Consider the following 19,409-nt stretch of genomic DNA (forward strand, 5'->3'; position numbering starts at 1 on the left):
GGCTCAGATTTTCATCTCTTTAGAAACACAGATATGTCACTATTACCAAATAGAACAATGTCTTTAAAGGCAGGGGTTGGCACCCTCTGTCTCACTCTTCATTTACTCCTCCTCCTCCTTTCCTTCCTTCTCTGTCTCCCCCAGATGATGGTAATTTCTGAGCAGATGAAGATACTATTGTTTAATAAGAGTAATCTTTGCACAAAACTGATGGACAAAACTTTTTCTAGCCAGGACAGTGTCACTTGGCTTTATGTTTTTAATAGTATTACCATCCGAGAGAAAAAAGTTAATCCATTGCTTTGTTAGTGAGAGGAATGATGAGTTTGTCTTTACAAACAAGCTGTGGGTCTGCTGGTAAGATACAACTATCATTGAGAGACAACGGAAACAATGGGACAGATTCCAGTGAAAGATGAAAGAGGCACTGATAGAACACCATGAATTCCACAAGAGTTAAGAATTAAGAAGGGAATATGCGTGGGGGGGGAAGGTATCCCAGGTATCAGGCGTTCCAGGAAGTCTGTACCTCTCAAGTACCTCAGCCTATGGGGAAAGAGAGAAGGGACAAGCGGCCGGGAATTAGGATAAAAAGGAGGCTGTGCCCTCCAAAATTTTGAGAGACCCCAGGGGAATGCCCCATAGCCTCTCCCTTTGTTTGAATAAAGTAAAAGGACTCCTCTGTCTCCTTTTTGGACATAAACCTCTAGTGTTTGTGGATTGATTTTCCTGACATTAGCATAATCTGAGTTATCTGCTGTGGAAACAATTGCTTTGGTCTGAGAGAATTTGCATGGAATTTAGCTACCTTTACGGCTTGCTTAAGCAGGATAAAAGTCTTGAGTGTCTGTCTTGAGTACATAGTCAGAGAGCAGCAAACAGATTTAATAAAATTTAAAATTCCTCTTCAAAACACAGTTTAGTTGCAGGTTTTGTATATTTATCTGAAGAGTCAGCTTGTGCTCTTATTTACACTTTGATCCACTTTGTAAGCCTTTCTGTCTTGTTTTACAGATGCCAAGGTACATCCTGTAGCAATGCAAATAAAAATAGAGCTGATGAGAAATGCAAATTTATTAGAGCCTTGGGATCCTGAAGACACAGTTATCCCAAAGTCTACTGGCTAAACCACAACAAAAGCAAACATAAAAACCATCTGTGAGAGTGTGTCTCAATTCTATCTGTTTGAATCTGATCATTACTTGAAATTTATGGATGCTAAAATCTCCTTGGCCTCATGTCTGAATTGTGAAAGAGGCTGGATGTTGCTGGTGTGTTTTTCACAACCTTCTTCAGACAGCTCCTGGCAGCTGTGGAGCTTCTCCTGGTGGAAAGGTGGATGTGCCATTACCACATGCTACTCAACAGTCACAGCTGCAACTTCTGGGTTCAGGTTCCTGCCTACCAGTGCATTTAAAATCACTTTTGTGCCCTAAAAGAACCAAGAGCCAGGTTTCATTAACACATCGTGGTGGAAGCACAGATGGTGCATTTCATAAAAAAAACCCAGGAAGCATTTTAAAATAAATGAGGAGCTGTTAATCTCTCCTTTGGCGGTTCTTTTAACCAAATGTTAATGGGGTTGGGCAGAGGCTGTGTATGGGCCAGATATTTCTGTCTTTGCTGTGATGGCAGCAAATGAAGACAAAGTGGAGGTTTATCTAACTATATATATATCCATCTCAAGCAACAATATCCCCATCTTTGCAGAGAAGTACTCCAAGCTTTCCTGATGAGCACTTCTGTTAGGAGAGCAGAGTGAGGCAGCAGCTAAAAATTCCAATGAAGCAACACCAGGTGTGACCAGGCTGTGGAAAAAAAGTTGTCTGGGAATGCCTGGTTGGTAGGGCACTGAGAGATGTTTTTAGATGGCCAGATTAGGAATATCCTCTCATTAGGGGCCACACGGTTCAGAATGGAGTTGTGGGTATGTTTTATGCTGACATTTTTCTGTCAAAGCCAAACCTGTTTATGGGAAAATGGTTAGTTTTAGTGAATATCCCACTTTGAAAAGTTTTTTTAAAAATGTATTTTCAGTTCAGAGTGCATTTATAACTTGACATTTAAGTTAAAATACAAAACAGACCTCCAGATTTACTGAAAGTAATAAGGTGAATGCCACTCTTAGGGAGTTTTAAAACTACTGAAGCATTTTTTATTGATAAGACTATTTTTGTTTTAACCTTTATTGGTTCTGTCTTTTTTTTTTAACTCAGTAACATTTCCTAGGGTTTGGCCTTCTTATCTAACTGATGTGTATTTATTTTTATTTACTTTTTGGTTCTCAAAATTTCTTCTAGGGTGGCAGAGCAGTTTCTTGGAGTGCAACTGCTCTCAACCTGTCAGGGCCTGAAGGATTGTCATGCCAGTCCTCTGGCACCAGGTGGATCAAGGACATTGCTGAATTCTGGACGCTAAATTCTGGAGTGGTGACACTGTGGAGTAAGGGGGCAGCACTGAAATCTGGCCTGTTCTTCCTGCTCTTCGAATGACCTTCAGGACAGGCAAACTTCTTCTGTGGGGAGGGACAACAGTTAAATTTTCCTGCACTGAGAAAACCCATCTGCATGTTGAGATTCTATCAATATTACCTCACAGGAAACCTGTTGAGGTTTACCTGGGAAGTTCATAGCAAAAATGACAAGTGTGTCCATGGGAAGTTTTGGGTTTGTATTTTTTGCAATTACCAGATAAAATGATGCTTGGAAGCAGCATGAGCCTGAGTCTGGCTCTGTGCACAGTTGTGAGGATGTGCTGTATGTGTGAACATGGAACAGCTGTGTGTCCAGGAGAGTTTCTGACATCTCACTTGGCAAATGCAGATGACTGGACATCCAGAAGGAACTTGTGCCCTTCAAAGGGCTTGGGGAAGGAGTCTGAGTTCAGGTGTCAGTGGAAGAGAGAAGGTGCGGAGCTTGGTTTGGGTGGGTGGTCCATGAGCACTGATTGTATGAAAAGATCCCATTCTCATCAGAGTCATTGTGTGAGTGTCCTAACAAGCATGACAGCATGCCTGTTAATGAGACATCATTTTCTCATGGCTACTTTTGTTGCTGTGCTATTTTTTTTCTGTCCTTCTACACAGGATCTTGACTTAGAGGTATTTGCTTCACATGTGAATTTTTTTGCTGTTCATCAGTGCATTGGCATCATGCCTTCTGTGTGCTCCTTTCTCTTAAAAGTCCCATATACAGCTTGTGTTAAACTGGTGGGATTTCTACTGGACTGTAAACAGTTCCTTTTGCTCCAATTAGTTTGTTTGGAAAGTTGGAAAGCTGGAGTAATAATCATTGGTGTCAAACTACTATGAATTATTAAAAGGAGCAGAGCAACAGGAGCTGCAGATAATTCCTCATTCTGAAGATGAGCACATCTTATGTTATTGCTGCAATAATTACCTAAAAATACTAAATAGTTAATTACTTCCAAGGTGTCAATCTTCATAGCAGTTTATTAAAAGATTCTAATGGGTGTAGCAGCTGCTTCCACAAGCAAATCTATTTGTGGCTGAACCTGACATTCTGCTCTAAATATTATTCCACCTTGATCAACACTATTTCTCCACATATATCTTGTACAGATTGGGAAGGAGGGTTTATCCAGCTGCAATAGGAATTGGTCTGCTCACTCATGACTTCCAACCTCATACTGCTAGAGCCAGGAGAAATGTTTGCAAACAATTTATCACAAAAAAGAACTTGGAACAGTTGTTTATGACCCTGATATTGACTTACTGCTATTTCAGCTGTGCAGAGGGCTGGTTAATTATTCAAACGCTCCTCTTTTGGGAATTGTCAGCTGGATGAGAGAGTTGGTGTGAGGGGACATCACCTGTGTGATGCAGAGAGGGAGCCTTAGGAAAAGGGCTATGGACAGGGGTCTGTGTTGTGGTGCCACTGATAGCAAGGCTGTTTCCTGGGGCTCCTCAGCAGCAGGATGCAACTTAGAAGCACATAATGATTATTAGTTACCAAGGCAGATTTTCTGTGCATTTTTATTGGTCTTCATTGGCAAAATGCCTACTTGGCTTTTTCAGCAGATAGCTTCACTCTGGAGCTCTGTGGAAATAGTGAAGTAGGACAGAGCATAGTTCAGAAATCTAAAATCAATTTCTCTTTTTTTTTTTTTTTTTTTGTACAGAAATTGTGTAAAATTACCTAAATTAATAAATATATGAACAGAAGCAACTTGAAGGCAATAGTGTCTAATAACAAGCTCTACCTTAACTTTATTAATATTGAAATCTATTAATCTGTGCCTTCAAACCCTATTGTGTTCCTGTATTGCATTGCATTTTCTTTGCTTTTCTCTCTTTTTGAAAAATTTGCTACATCAAGTATTACTAAGAACTGCAGTGTGGGAGCTCAGGACCTCTGAACAATGAACTGATTTGATTACACAGAAGCTGTTTATTGTTTACATTATACACATATTTATAGATTCTAAAACTACTGCACACATTGATCACATATTACTTGATAGGTGCCTCTATTCTGTCCATGCGTTCAGCACGCACTTCTCAGGATATGTGATTCGTCACAGTTCAGGTGTTCAACAGCCTTCTGTTATGTGGTTTTTGCAGTCTTGTTTTTCTGTTTCTCAGCCTCTTCTTTCTTATTTTAGAGCAATTTATGTCTCAGCAACCTTGACAAATTCCAGAGGGTCTGATAAGAAATTCTATAGACAGTTTGGCTGGAGCACATTATGGTCTAAGTTGTTCAGATACATTGCTACACTGCAGGATTGTCCTTTCTCCATTTCAGCAGCAGGTGTTTCATGCCTTTGAAGCTCAAGGGTGTGAGTTCAATTTTCCTACTTCTGCAACTTTTTAGAGACCAAGACTGCATTACAATTTACTTATTTAGACATTGCACTATCCTTATCACATCAGTGACTGAGACACTTCCTTTATCACCTTCTGAGCTGTCCTTCAAACATCCCTACCTTCACCAAGTTAAGGTTGGTTCCAGGTTTTGCTGTCTTCTTGGCTTTTTCCCACTGACTGAATTTTGGACAGCAATAGTTTTGGCCACACCAGAGAGGTCTGGTTGGCTGACAGTGCGGAATAGAGTGGTAAATTATGAACAGCCTAATGAGAACACCTATTCTGATTTCTGGTAGTTTTCCATTCATTCTCCAAGCAAGTAACAGGTGTCTTGAGACATAAAGTCTGTATTTTGAAAACCTGTATTTTTCATTTATCACTGTGTATGCTTCTCTGTACAGCCTCACTAAATCTTCAGAGCTGCCAAAGTGCATTATGCATGTGTGGCACTGTAGTTTGCAGATACTAATTTAACCAAGTGTTCTTCTAAAAACTGCACTACAAATCTTGTTAGAGATGCCTGCTATGAGCAACACCTGAGTGGTATCAGCAAACTGAGCTGACTTTGCACAGGTTTTCCTGTGTTAGTTGGTCGTTGTCTTTGAAGCATATGACTAACACAGCACAGTGGTATCTCGTTGGAGGGGAGCTGGGTTTTTGTTAAATATGGATATTGAGTTAAAACTGGATCACCTAAGGAGAGAAGCTGATACCAGTGAGTGGTAGGCAGTGAGCTTTAATTCAGCAGTAGTGGGTGAACATTAGGAGTTCTGCATAAGATGAGTTATACCAGTCATATGTGCAAGTACTCAGGCTATGGATAGATGTGTAAGGAAAATGAGAATAGTTGTCAGCATTGATGTCCATGAAACTGGTAACATAGGGATGGGCAAAAGTTCTCTTTACCTATTGACCACTAAGTTGCTTTGGTTTTTTCTCCCTTGAATGACTTTGGCTGAACTCTGCTAAATTAAAACTGGTGTCAGAATTACATTTTTGACCTTCTCAAGGATTTTTCAGCACCTCAGATGTTACATACACTGTGGCTGCTCTTCAGAACAGGCAGGAGGAAAAATATCTCACTAGAAAATGCTCCCTCTTAGACTGTAAAAATGATTAAAAATGGATATATGACTTTTTAAATGTGTTCCTGTTCTCAGGGATAAATCTGCTACTGAATTACTTCCTGGCATCCTCATCTGCATGAAAAAAAAAAAAATTACTGTAGTGGAATTTTTTTTTTTTAGAAAATATTAAAATAAGGCAGAAAATTAATTCAAAGCCAAGGGATCAAAACATAGAAATTTACAGGTTCGTTACAGCTTCCTAAAAGTTAAATAAAGAATATGTATTGTGATGGTTCATACATTTTCATACATGGATGATGGTTCATACATACATTTTGGCTTGTATCTTATCATGCAAAGGGTAGCTGCTATGAGTAGGGTAGTATATTCTGCAGAAGATCCAGTTTACTCTCTCTGTTACCCTGAATAATGAATATTCTTCAGAAGAGAATGCAAATGTTTTTTCTTATTCCTGTCTCTAAAATTGGGACAGAGAGTTTGTTTAAAAGCTAACAAAAATATTAAAATGGGATGGAAAGCTTGCAATTATCTGTGATAAACAATGCATTATGTTTTGGTTTGTGGGCTGCGAGGCTGTCACTAAAATGTTCCTTGTCTCATGTAATATTTTGTGCTACTGCATTGCTTTTCAATTATACAACTCAAAAGAAAGTTTTCACTGACAAAAGCGGTGAAAGCACATTGCTTTTAGTATTCAGTTTTGGTTTTTTTCCCTTCTTTTATAGGTCTCAAGTGTCTCTTCAAATATAAGTCCAAATGACAGGAGTCCAGGAGTTTGAAAGTTATTAGAGAGATATGGTTATATGCAACTGATGAAATATAGTTGCTTACAATATATCAAGACATGCAGAACATTGAAGAAAACTTTGTGATCTTAATATATAATATAAGCTGGAGTTAAAGTATTATTTATTTTTGCAAATGCAGCATATGTTAATCTATTGCTGAACATTCATCTAGCAGATTCAATTTTCACTCATAATTTTTTATTTATTAGTTTCTCTTTTGCATAAACACAGCTGTGTATTCTGATCTATGCTGTTGAAATCTGATGTGCTACAGTATATGGGGACCCCAAGTGATTTATTGTGGAGAGCTGTGGAGTAGATGGAATAGACAGAGGAACAATCTTGGAATTTTGGAATATTGGTTCTGACTTAAATCCATATTTGCAGAGTTTTTACCCCAAACTTTTCACCAGTTGTTCATATTGGAGATGGACCAATAAATAGAGGAATGTTAATGGACAGAGGTAAATGGATAGAGGAATGTTTTTGAGCCATGTTACAGCTCAGGAATAATGAGCAGTTTTACTATATTTGGCCACAAATATCTCTGATATGCAAATTCATTTGTAGTGTGGCTATGTTTCTGAGGATCATACAAAGCTGATAACAATCCTGGCTGCAAACACCATACATCTTAATCTGAGGTTTTCTGAGAAATGTGTTTGTAATCAAGAAGTTAATAATTTTGAAGGCACAATGAGAAAGAAATGAGTGTTTTATTTAAAATATAATATAGACTCTGCCACTACATGCAGAGGCATGGCAGCTTGTTTTGAAGTGGTGTTATTGCAAAACTATTTCAAAAGATGTCCAAAAGCCCAAAAACCAAGCAAGGCTCTCCATCATCTCCAGTGGTTTCCTTGCTGTAACATGTGTCTGAAAAACATTTATTTTATTTAAAATTTCACACTAGACTACCTTCTCCAGGTGCAACAGCTGACTTGCACACAGCTATTCTCCAGCTGAGCTGGAAGGGCTTTTGGAGCTTACATAAAAACCAGTCTGAAGTTACTGAATAACTTTTCTTTGACTTGAGCACCCTGCAGTTTGATCCCCTGTGGATGGCTGTGTCTGTGCTATCAGGAATGTCAAGCACAGAATAAAAATTCCTGTTGTAGGTCTGAGGGAAATGAGTTCAGCCATATCCCCTTGGTTTTTTAACCCATCGCCCTGGTGCTCGATTTTCATCTCACTGGTGATTCCACCTAATGTCATCACTGCTGTTTCCACTCTATTTTCTGAAGAGTGGTGTGAAACAGACTCATTTAGTAGATTCCACTGTAACTTGACCCCTCCTTTTTCCACCAAGGGAATATTTTTCCCGTTTCTGGTAAATGAACTTTAATTTCCAGGTCTTGCTTGGCATGAGAGGCCAATCCTTTCTGTGTCTACTGCGGAGTGGGGAGCAGGGGCAGTGGCGCTAAACCGAACTGATCCCTGCTGTTCCTGCACCGAGCACTGCTCAGTCAAGGCAGGTCTCTGGGGAGAGATGATACAGTTTAATAGGAGAGCTGATTGAACTGAGGACTTGTGTCTTGATAAGCTTGTCTTCATTTTTAATCTCTGCTGGTTGGTTTTAATGAAATCTAATGCTTATCTACAGACATTATGATTGCATCCTTCGGTTATCGTGGCCAAATGCTACAGTGACAATATTTTTTAAAGCTAAGGGAAATCATTAGACTATAGTAGATGCATTATCTGCTGTTGTCTCACTTGTGAACCCTTTTCTCAGCAAAGTAACACTCAGCACTTGGCTAAAGGAGTGCTCTAGTCCTATGATACCTTGAGCTCATGCAGTGATGCTAAGAGAATTTTGTCTCTATTAAGTAAAGAAATAGTGCTACATGGAAATCTTGCCTTTACTCTCTGGGACTTGGCCTTTGAGGCACAGGTAGAGATGTTCTGCAGAGCAAAAGGAGTTTGTGGGTGCTGCTGGGTGCCAGCTGTTCAGATGCACAGCCCTGGCAGGAGTCTTTGGCTTAGGAAATTTCTCAGCTGTGAGTCATTGGAGGTTGAAAGAATGTTCAGGGAAAGCTTTGCTTGATGCCTACCTTTTCCTTGCAAATGTATTTCTAGGCATTTGCTGCTGACAATTGTTGGAAACGGGACAGTGGGTTAGTTAAATCTTTGGGTTGATCCCATGTGTCACTTCTGTATTCATAAATAATTGACATGCTAACCACTGTATAGATATACAGAACATGTTCACAGTGAGAGACTTCTCCAGGGTCAGGCTGTTCAGGTATAAACAGTTTATTATTTAGGTAGAGGGAGGAAGGGCTCTGTTTACCCTGCCAGCCACAGCATAAACGTGGTCAGGGAGGGAGAGAGAGAGTGGAGAGAGGAGTTGGGGAGCATGAGGAAAGAAGGTAGGAGAGAATAAGAGAAGGAGAGGGGAAGAGAAGTGAGGGGAAGAGAAGTGATACAGAGTAAGAGGTTAAGAGAGGTGCAGAAGTTAAGAGAAGGTAAGAGAGTGAAGTTCTTGTTACAATACATTATATATTTTTCTATAGTGAATATTCTAATTCCCAGTAACCAACCTGACACTGTCTTGGGTTTAGAAGACAGGTGTCTGCTAGGGAGGGCAGGAGCCTCTTTTGGAATGGAAGAATGTAGACTCCCTCCCTCCAAATTATTATAATTCTGAAATCAAGGGGCTTTCAGGCAGAGATCTGAGGATAGGAATAACAGTTCTTTACTAGTATTTATAGCAAGGCAAACAAACAACAACTACAGCATTAACAACAAAACAGAACCAGGGACCCCGTGGCAGCTTTCTCGGCTGAGATGGGAAGGGATGGAGGAGAGGCTTTGCTTCACAAACCCCTCGGGCAGTCAGTGCCGGTGCTCCTGCAGGGCTCTGAGGAACACTCAGCTGGAACAGCAGGGATGAGCTGAGATCCTGGGCCGGTGGCTGAGGTGGATCAGCAGGGATGAGCTGAGATCCTGGGCCGGTGGCTGAGGTGGATCAGCAGCTCCGTGGCGGTGCCTGGCACTGCCACACGTCCCGGCAGGACAGGGGGTGCGAGGCCACCAACAAAGAGGGGAGAAGGAGAAGCAGCAGCAGCTCCGTCTGGGTGATGGCGAGATTCCCTTCTCCCCACTGCAACAGCTCTGCGCCCAAAGTGTCCTTCTCCGAAGCTGAAGAAAAAACCGCCAAACTGTCCCCACCCTCCCCTTTTCCTGCCCCTTTCCCCCACCCTGGGCCCAGCCGAACTCTGTTTTCTTTCAAGCATCCACCAAGCACCCACGGTTAGGTTGTCGCCGAAATTAATGGGTAAAAATTCCACAGGCAAACTAGAAGAAAAATAAAAAGACACCCAACTCCCAACAGACACATATTCTATAGTATTTACATATAGCCTATAAAAACTACTACATTACCATACAGTGTTACATTTTAAACTCTAAAAGCTACCTTTCAAATTCTTCTCTTGCTGATTGACCTTTGGATTCTCTATCAGCAGAAGGGTATTGTTCAATCACCAGGGATTCTCCTTCAGCTGGCTAGGCTATTGTTCTTTGGTTATATAATAACTAGCACTCAGTTTCCTGTAGCTCAAAGCTAGTTTTAATTTCTGTCTTGATTCTAGGTTTCATATTTTCAGAATCTTTTGGTAAACAGTCATATTCATAAGGTTTCCCTGTTTCATCTTCCCCAGCACCACTGCTTTTAATTGCAATTATTAATTAAAATTTGTTATTTCTCCAGCGTGTCAAATGTACTAGAAACAATATCTGGTGGTTACTGAGCATTAAGATCTGGCTACAGTAAGAGGTAACTCCTGTTTTTTGTCTGTTCTCTGCTGTGCTGGGCAGCTTGGCCTATGTGTGCTGGGATGCTTGCCTTTGCAGTGTGGTGCAAAGCTTGCTGGGTGCAGAGGTTAGGTCCCCAACTGCTTGTAAATCACTGCATTTTCTGACTGGTGGAGTTTTGCTGGTTTAATACCAGTTTAAATCTGACCTCTGGGTTTTGGGTGGCTGCTCACAGCACTGTTATTTACCAGGCTTGATGACAAATCACATTTGTTTTGTAGCAGCAGGTGAGGTAGGGATCTCTCTGAGAGATCCTGGTTGGTTGGTGCTTGGCAGAAGTTCTCCAGCTACCTCTGTAGCTCAGAGGTGTATGTTTGGCTAAATGGACAGGCTCTTCATTCTTTTTCAATTCTGCAATCATTTGCTGGGGAAATACAGGTGTCAGCCTCAAAATGGGAATTATACATTGAGATGCTTGGTAAATTTTACCTATTACAGGAACACTTAGTTCACCTTTTTACAGCTGAGAGAGCTGGGAGGATAAGATGTAGGGTTTTGAACCAGCCATGGCAGGGAAAGCATGGCTACATAAGCTGCTTACAGTAAACATGGGGTAAATTACTGCTTCATTGCTTGGAATTACTTGCAGTTTACTGCAGTGTGGATGCTAAATGCAAAAAGCAAGCAGGGAACAGAGCCTGTGTGAAATTAAGTCACACAGGCTTCTCACTCTGGCCTGAGAAAGTGTAAGAAAGAATCCAAACAGTCCTTGGTAAAGGACAACAATCTTTGCAGGTGGTGTTTAGGAAAACAGTCAAGGGGTGGTGTTCCACTTAACCAATGGTGGTGATGTGTTACTTTAATGACCAATGAGAGTTTTACCTCTCAGACTTTCTCAAACCTGTCTATAAAAGAAGATCAAGAGCAATAAACTTTGCTCCCTTGGACAACACAGCTAAGAGAGCCAATGTCGTACTTCTCGCCATTCCTAATATCGTGTGACACTCCAGGATATGCAGGATTAGCATATGCATGACAGCTCCTGCAGAGAAGCTGATGTGCTGGATGCATGTGTTTTTTTGCAGTAGTGAACACTTGCTTTTTTTGTAGTAGTAAACATACTTACTTGTGTACTCCTTCTTGATCGTTTTCTTTTATAAAGATTGTTTTTAATGAATCTCTGATGACCCATGTAGGGAGTCCTGAGTTGCTCCCAAGGTGTGCAAGAGTTGGAGAATGAAGTTTCCTGGGGCATTACAGGTGGTTTCTGGGACAGCACCTGTATTCAGCCACAGGCTGAGAGTAGGTTGTTTCAGCAGAATAAACAGGAAAGCAGTTGATTAGGCAGAAACAACTTCCAGGCAGCTTATTTCAGCTGATAATTTTAAGACCTTTAACTGGCAATCCATAAGCAAAATTTTTGTCCTCACAAGAGGTTTTGTTTCTCTCTGCTTCCCCTGGCAATCTTGTCTGAATTATTATATAGCTGAATAGCTACTGACTGTGGCCACATAGATGTTGCTTACAATATAATACTTGGCCTTTGGTTAGACCTGCAGCAATTTTTAAACATTTATTTGGTGATGGGGTAGTAATACACATAGCTACAACACTTCACTTACAGGAAACATCTGATCTAAGCAGAATTAAAAGGGTAGATGGGGTAAGGAATGTTTTCCAATCCAGTCTTGCTGAACAGACAATTAGCAAGATCATTAAACTGCCTCATTATAACCATGGTAATTACAGGATTAACACACTTCACTTCAACATCTCTAATTTGTTTCATAATACAAGCAAGATGGGGAGATGATTCCTCTATATGTGAGACTTCAGATAGCTAGTATCAGAAATCAGGGATTTTTGGTAGTTAAAGAACAAGCAAGGGTGAGACAGCTGGAGGAGGAGGGTATGGGAGACAGCAAGGGTTGCCAGCCTCCAAGTTATGCCATAGGAAGTTCTTGGATTTTGGACTAAATCTAGCTACTGTGCTAGATGCTGTTTTGGGTCTGGGAGAAAATTTCAGACAAATTCCCTGTGGGCAAATAATTGTATCAAGGGAAAATACTGTGCAGCAGGTTTTGATAGCTCTAGTGACAAAGCTCAGGAAAGGCACATCTCGGAGTAACTTAGTGAAACTCTGTCTAGGTCAGGCCACTGAATGCACCAGAAAATCAGTAGTTAGAGCTCTTCCAGTGTCTGTGGGAGCAGGCACCTTCTCCAGTGCTGCACCTGCCTTGCTGTTGTGGAGAGAGAGGGTGCAGGGCTGGTGCCTTTTGACACTGCTGGATGTGCTCATTAAATAAACCAGACCACCTTTCCTTACATCTGTAACAAAAATAATGGGAGATTGACAACAAAGCTTCTCATTTATGTTCTGCACAATAGATAGAAAATCTGTTTATGGTGTGCAGTGGGATGCACAGCAGCTTTTCAGGGTGAACAGAGGCATCCTAGAGAGGGAAAGAAGTTTATACCTGGTGCTACCTGTGGCACCTGCTAGAATTGCTAACACACATAGGGCAGGATTTGCTGTCAGTGTTTTTGTTGAATAAATCCTTTCATGTGCTCCATCAGAGACCTGCTGCAGGCTGGTGCAGACAGGTTCCCAGCCAGGTGTTTGCAGCTAGGGCTGTGCATGCTTCAGTCACCACACTGCTGCATTCAATGAGATTGTGGGGCCAGACAGGTGTAATTTCAAACTGCCAGGAAGTTAATGTGGCTCATGGGGAATCTGGAGTAAAAAGCTCAAAGGTAGGAATCTTCCATGGTCTTTCAGGAACCTGGTACTTCTCATGCTGCACTGGAGATGTGAACTGGGGATAAACACGAGGAGCTGTGTTTGGGAGGAGATTGTACACCACCATAACCATGCTGGTATCCACTGGGAAACTATTTTTAAGAGAGAGGAGTCAGCCCAAGGCTTATGAGAGAAAGGTATCCAAATATAACAGCTTGCTGTAGTGTGTGGATAAACTGTTAATGAATTGAAAGGAAAATTTCCATGTTAAATTTATCTGTCAGAAGGGAAAAGGGAAAATAGTCAGTCTGTGTAGCTGGCTAGCAGGACTCACCTACTTCTTTGATAGACTGATGAGCTGTTCAGTTCAGAATAACTGCTGTTATCTGTACAGGTCAGAAAGTATGATCCTTGAGGCCAGCCGTAGTGGGAATTTGCCTGAGAATACCTCTGGATATCAGAATAGACCAAGGAATAGATAGCTGTGTATCCATATGCAGTTAAATAGAATAATACATCTCAAATAGATATAAGAAAAGCTATATATGCTAATACATGATGTGTACATGAGCTCCAAAGATAATTTACTCTAGACATAAAGTAGTAGGTGCCAAGTTTGATCAGTGTGTCAAAGGTACTCAAGGACCTGTCAAGTGTGGCTCTTCCATGTTCTTCTGAAAATTTTAACATAAGAAAACAAGGCAGAAAAGGGTCTAATGTTATTAATGATGACAAGATCCTTCCCCAGCACTCCTTGCTTATTTCTCCCTAAGGAGCTTTGGTGGGACATATGCTCTGAGGAGCTGTTGCTGCAGCAGCAGCATCTCAGTGTGATGTTGAGATGTGAGGTTGGTCCCTGCCTGTTCCATACCCACTGGCCTGTGGGTGGTGGGACAGAACCTGGACAGCTGTTTGCTGGGGGCACAGAAACCCCAGGGTAAGCTCCAGTTTGTCAGCAAACAAACAATGTGAGTGCATTGCCTGTCAGTGGGGAGAGGAATTGAAGCCTATTAACGGGAATTCTGTTAGAATCTGGCAAAACTGGAAATTCTGGGGAAAATTTCAAGTGTTGAGAAGCAGGGGAAAATTCAAAATGTTTTTTCTTTAAATGAAACTATTCACAAGGATAGATGTATGGCAGGACAATAATCGTATCAGCCATAATGCTGCTTTTATGTGTGTTGAAAGGTCACTGCCATGTGCTAATTTCTACATTGCAGCTCACACATTTCAGCCATATGATCAGAGCTGGATTGCAGTGTGGGGAAGTCAGAAACCTTGCACAAAACCTGTGTCCAAACACAGATGGTCTGCTAGATGCTGAGTATGACAGAAAGAGCCTCAGCTTGATAAGGAAAAATACTGTTGGATGTGAAGGTTGATTTATTGTATCTGCAGAATGAAAAGGAGGCTGGTCAGAAAGGCACGGGTGTTTCTCAGGGCAGTTTGCAAGGATCGCTTCTCTTTGGGAAATATCTCTTGCAAAAAACATTATTCATCTCACTAGGCAGATGAGGTGGTGAGTGCACCTTCCTGGCAGCCTCCCTCTCTGATGCTGTTTGGTTTGCCTGCAGGCTGTACGAGCAGTAATGCTATCATTATAACTCAGACTTGACAGCAGTGACAGCAGCTAATGTATCATTTGACTGGGAGAAGGGGCATCTTGCTTTTTTTTTTTTAAGACAAGTCAGGACTAGAAGTTCAGCTACTTGGTGGCACAGTGAAGAGCCTTCGTCCTGAGTGCCATGTTAGTACAAAGCTGCAGTGCATTTATTGAGCACTGAATAAAACATTTTTCCCCCTCCCCTTCCTGTGTGTTGCTGGCTAAGGAGTGCAAAGCTATCAAAATCAGCAATTAGTAGTGAGACGGGTAGCAAACATACTGTTTAACCCTTCTTTTTTATTCTGACATAATTTTAGTGACATATTCTTAATTTTCTAAGTAATTATGCCACTTTGACAGTACTGTCAAAGGAAGGAGGAAGGAAAGTTATGCTGCATCAACTTCTGTCTTCCATTGTACATTGTAACTTTGGAGTTTTGCTGTTTTATTGTTCTTTTTGTGCTTACAGCTAAGGATTCCTGCATGATTATAAACTGGGGCTGCAATTGCAAAGCTTATCTGCAAACAGAACAAAACAGTCAATCATACCCATTTGTTTCTTTGCAGCTGCTAGATCTTTTACCTTTATAGTTTATAAATCTAGAGCTTGACTTGAATCCCCATTTTCTTCTCTTGATATTATTTTATTACAGTGATTTATTCTCTACTATCCATTTATATCTAGCTTCATACAAGACCTGTGTTATTTTTAGCCTGGTCAGAGGAGAATTGTTGGGTGCACACGTGGAGTTTTGTGGAGATGTGTCCAGACGTTTCAGTGTAAGTTGGATCAGGCCAGTGATGAATGAGGCTGTGACTAAATTTTTACTGCCTTTTGTACAGAAGAAGTGTCCAAACCCAGCAAAATTAATGTGCCCAACAGTGTTAAAATTCATCTGTGTTACAGGACCGTGTTAAAAAAAAAAGTGAAAAATGCACAGAGCTCCCTCTTTCTCTAAATACCAAAGCAATATGCCTAAGATTTTCTTAGGAAAAATAAAATTGTCTTGCACACACAACCTTGAGCCAAAAGTCCAGTAATCAGTGGGTGCTGTGGTTGTATTCTGAAAAGGCAATTTTTTTTTCCTTTTGGCAAATCTTTTCTGTACTGTTTTCCTCCCATTTCATTTCTTGAATCAATGAAGAGAATAAATATGTCCTAATTAGAGGAAAAAGTATCTCCATAAATATGAATCTATAACATGTAGTCCAGTACAGAATTAAAGAATTTCTGGAAAACTGTGAGGTGGTAAAGGAAATTTTATTTTATTTTTTTATTTATTTTTTTAAATTTTATTTTCTTTGTCAAAATATAAGTGAAGCTAAACCTCCAGTACCTGCAACCCCCTGCAAAGCATCTTGCTTTTATTTCAAATTGATACTGCAAGTGACTTGCAGTAACATCACACCCTAAACAGCATTTCTGCAATAGTCTAGAGGCTCTGCCTTCTTTCACATTTAATGTTTGAGCAGCAGATGGAGCAAAGGACCAGACAAATACTTTCTGGATCAAGGTGCCTAGAGGAAGTGACAGGACAGGAGGGAGAGAGAAGAGCAGAACAACTACAGTGTGGTCCCTTGGAGCCAAGAGGATAATGATAACAAGAGCTGGGGACCATGGTGGGCAGGGGATGGGAGCTGCAGGGAACTCAGAGGCAGATTTCCTTGGCCTCCAGCAAAGCACAGATGAATGCTGTTTAAAGGGCAGCATTTCTGGGAGTTTTTGAGCCCTGGAAGGTTAAAGGACAGTGGACTACTATTCTCTTCACCCTGGTTGCAAGAAATTAAATGAATACTGTCAACACTTGGAAGAAGTATATATGTTTGCTTCCCAAGATTCAGTGTCTGAACTCAAATGTTTATGAAAAGCTATCAATTTCTGAAAGAAAAAATGAAATTATATTTCAGAAAGGCTGGGAGATACAAACTTTCAAGGTTCAAAAACTGAGTTGGAAAGTATAAGAATTCAAGGAAAGTCATCTTAAAGCATGACACAGACTTCCAAGTGTTTGAATTGGGCAACCTGTGGTTAAGTTGTTGGCACATCATTGGTAAAGATAGACAAGAAGTCTACATGGCTGAAGGATTTTTTGGGAAAAATTTTGGCAAAGCTGGGTCAGGAATGATTATGTTCTAGTTGGTTCTGTGATAAGGATGAGGGGTTTTACATGACTAATTTCATGTGTTCTAGTTTTATTGCTTGTCGTGTCCCTCCTTATTTGAAGAAACTTCTCTGTGCCAAGATCTTCTTCAGAGGAGAAAAAGCATTTAATTTTCAGGTATGTTAATGATTTAACATCATCATGTTAATAAGTTAAGAAAATTAGGAAATTATGATTTTGACTGGAATAAGAACAGTTTATGAGAAAATTTAAGGTAAAGGAAATACAAAGAATTTAAGGAGCAATGTAGATTATTAATGATTACTAAGTGTGGTCAGAAGCAAGTCTATATAGCTCCTGCTTGTAGTCAACAATTGCCAAGATGAAATGAATAGCCCAAGGATATATATATCATTCCACTTGTCTTAATACTTAGTTAAGAATAGGATCATGTATCTTTTATTTGTCTTAAGTTGTGTGTGTAGGAGACAAGAAAGATGGACTGTTGTGGAAAGGAAAGAATTGTGTCTACACCTCCAGGCAAGGAATCTGAACTATGTCCAAGAGGACTAGGAGAACTGCCAACAGAACACAGTTGAAAAGTTCAAGCCTCAGGAAGAGGCAGATTTCATTAAGAAGGACCCCAGACCCATTTCAAAAGAAGAACTGAGCATGCCCAGAGGGGTGTGGAGCTCATTACCATATGATGCAAGTGGGTGGAGTCAGGCAATGAATATGTATTAGGTGTGCTGTGTGCATATTAGGTATGCTGATATGCATATTCTATGCATATGTAATACTTTAAGGAATAAATAGAGAGTGATGGGCAGTGGTGGGGTGCGCACGTCTTTGAGACATGACTTTGTGTGCTGCCCGGCTGTAATAAAAGCATACCCTCCCTAACTTTAAACAGGTAGAGAGTCCTTTGTCCGTGATTTTACTGCTTCATTGTGATTTGACATAATTCAGAAGAAAACTTTTACTCAAATTGGGAGTGAGAAAACAGTGGCCGATTTGTTGAATTGCAATCTGGTCTTTTATTTTATATGCACACTCTTTCTTATTATATAAATAAACAGCATGCTATTTTTGATTTATTTAGGATAATGAGTCAGAAACAAATGTGAAATTTCTCTGAGTGTACACAAAATACTGGCTGTCACGTGTATTAAAAAAATTCCATTACATACTTCCAAACAACTGCAAAGCTCTGTATTTTTAAATTAACTTCTAAGCAGTGACAACTTTGGTGACTTATTCATTCATATAGCACTTATTTTGTTGTCACAATAAGTAATTTTTTCTAAGAACCTCAACATTTCCATTGTACACCTGATTGCAATTCTTTTTTCAACCCATTATGTTTGGCTGAAAGGTGTCATTTTCTGCTTTGCTTGGGTTCAGTGCTGACACTTACACCAATGAACTGGAGCAGCTATTTCATCTACCATCAGACACGTATGAGATCATTCCCTACTAGTCTATAAATTAAAAGTGCTAAAATCTCTGCTTTTATTTTGCCTGTTGCTTGTATTTTGGAGGTGTTTCTTGCCATCTCCTGCCTGATGGTTGTGTGCTGGTTTGCATTTGCATTTGGTAGTTTGGTAATAATGCATTGGAAAGATAGATAAATAATTGTCTCTTTAATATTGCAGATATAGAACCAGATGAAAAAGATAAATGTTAATAGGATGGTGGTTATGGAGTGTCCTTATGGATCTTGTCTTCTCAGAAAGCTTCTGTGTCTCATTCATGTTTGTACCAAGTCCTTGTCTTCAGGGCCTGATACATAGATTAAAACCTCAGTTTAACCCTTACTTCTATCTTCTAATTTCCATCTTTCATATGTAACACTTTCCCCTTAAATCTTGTGTTGAATTGTAAGACAATTAAGCAGCCCTTAATCTTTTCATGGCTGTTTTAATCATGTCAGTACTCCCACTTATGGGTTTGATTTGATCTGGACATCAAAATAATGGAAAATGGAAGTGTTATCAACATGAATTCTTTTGCCACGTCATCTGTTTAACAGTTGCTGCTGGGTGAAAAACTGTCTGGAAGGCCAATCCCAGAGAGTGATGGTGAATGGAATTAAATCCAGTTGGCAGTTGGTGATGAGATCTTCTCCAGGACTCAGTACTGGGGCCAGTTCTGTTTAATATCTTGACTGGTGATCTGGATGTGGGGATTGAGGCCACTCTCAGTCAGTTTGCAGATAACACCAAGTTGTGTGTGCCTGTTGATGTGCTGGAGGGCAGGAAGGTTCTTCAAGGGGACCTGGACAGGCTGGATCAGTGGCCTGAGGTGGATGAGGTTTGACAAGGGCAAGTGCTAGGTCCTGTCCTTGGGTCACAACAGCCCCTGCAGTGCTCCAGGCTGGGGCAGAGGGGCTGGAAAGGACCTGGGGGTGCTGGCAGGCAGTGGCTGAAGATGAGCCAGGTGTGCCCAGGTGGCTAAGAGGCCAATGGCACCTGGCCTGTTCCAACCATGGTGTGGCAGCAGGA

The 19,409-nt window shown here is 40.6% G+C and overlaps 1 protein-coding gene and 1 long non-coding RNA gene across 5 annotated transcripts in view; one reads left to right on the plus strand and one right to left on the minus strand.

Moving 5' to 3' along the window:
• The window catches only part of GAB3 (GRB2 associated binding protein 3), a 774,285-nt gene that overhangs the window by 133,516 nt on the left and 621,360 nt on the right, over positions 1-19,409 (minus strand). The gene's annotated exons all lie outside the window — the stretch shown is intronic.
• LOC111928715 (uncharacterized) lies at positions 5,512-18,722 on the plus strand. Of its 3 annotated transcripts, XR_002864267.2 has the most exons (5): positions 5,512-5,540; positions 5,986-6,136; positions 10,417-10,482; positions 16,995-17,082; positions 17,379-18,722. It is a non-coding gene; the product is annotated as an uncharacterized LOC111928715 (long non-coding RNA). The 3 variants fall into 3 exon arrangements; XR_002864268.2 differs by lacking the exon at positions 5,986-6,136 and having other exon boundaries at positions 5,512-5,547; XR_015276471.1 differs by lacking the exon at positions 5,986-6,136.

Source organism: Cyanistes caeruleus, chromosome 14, assembly GCF_971803275.1.
Source record: "Cyanistes caeruleus chromosome 14, bCyaCae1.hap1.1, whole genome shotgun sequence".
Taxonomy (NCBI): domain Eukaryota; kingdom Metazoa; phylum Chordata; class Aves; order Passeriformes; family Paridae; genus Cyanistes; species Cyanistes caeruleus.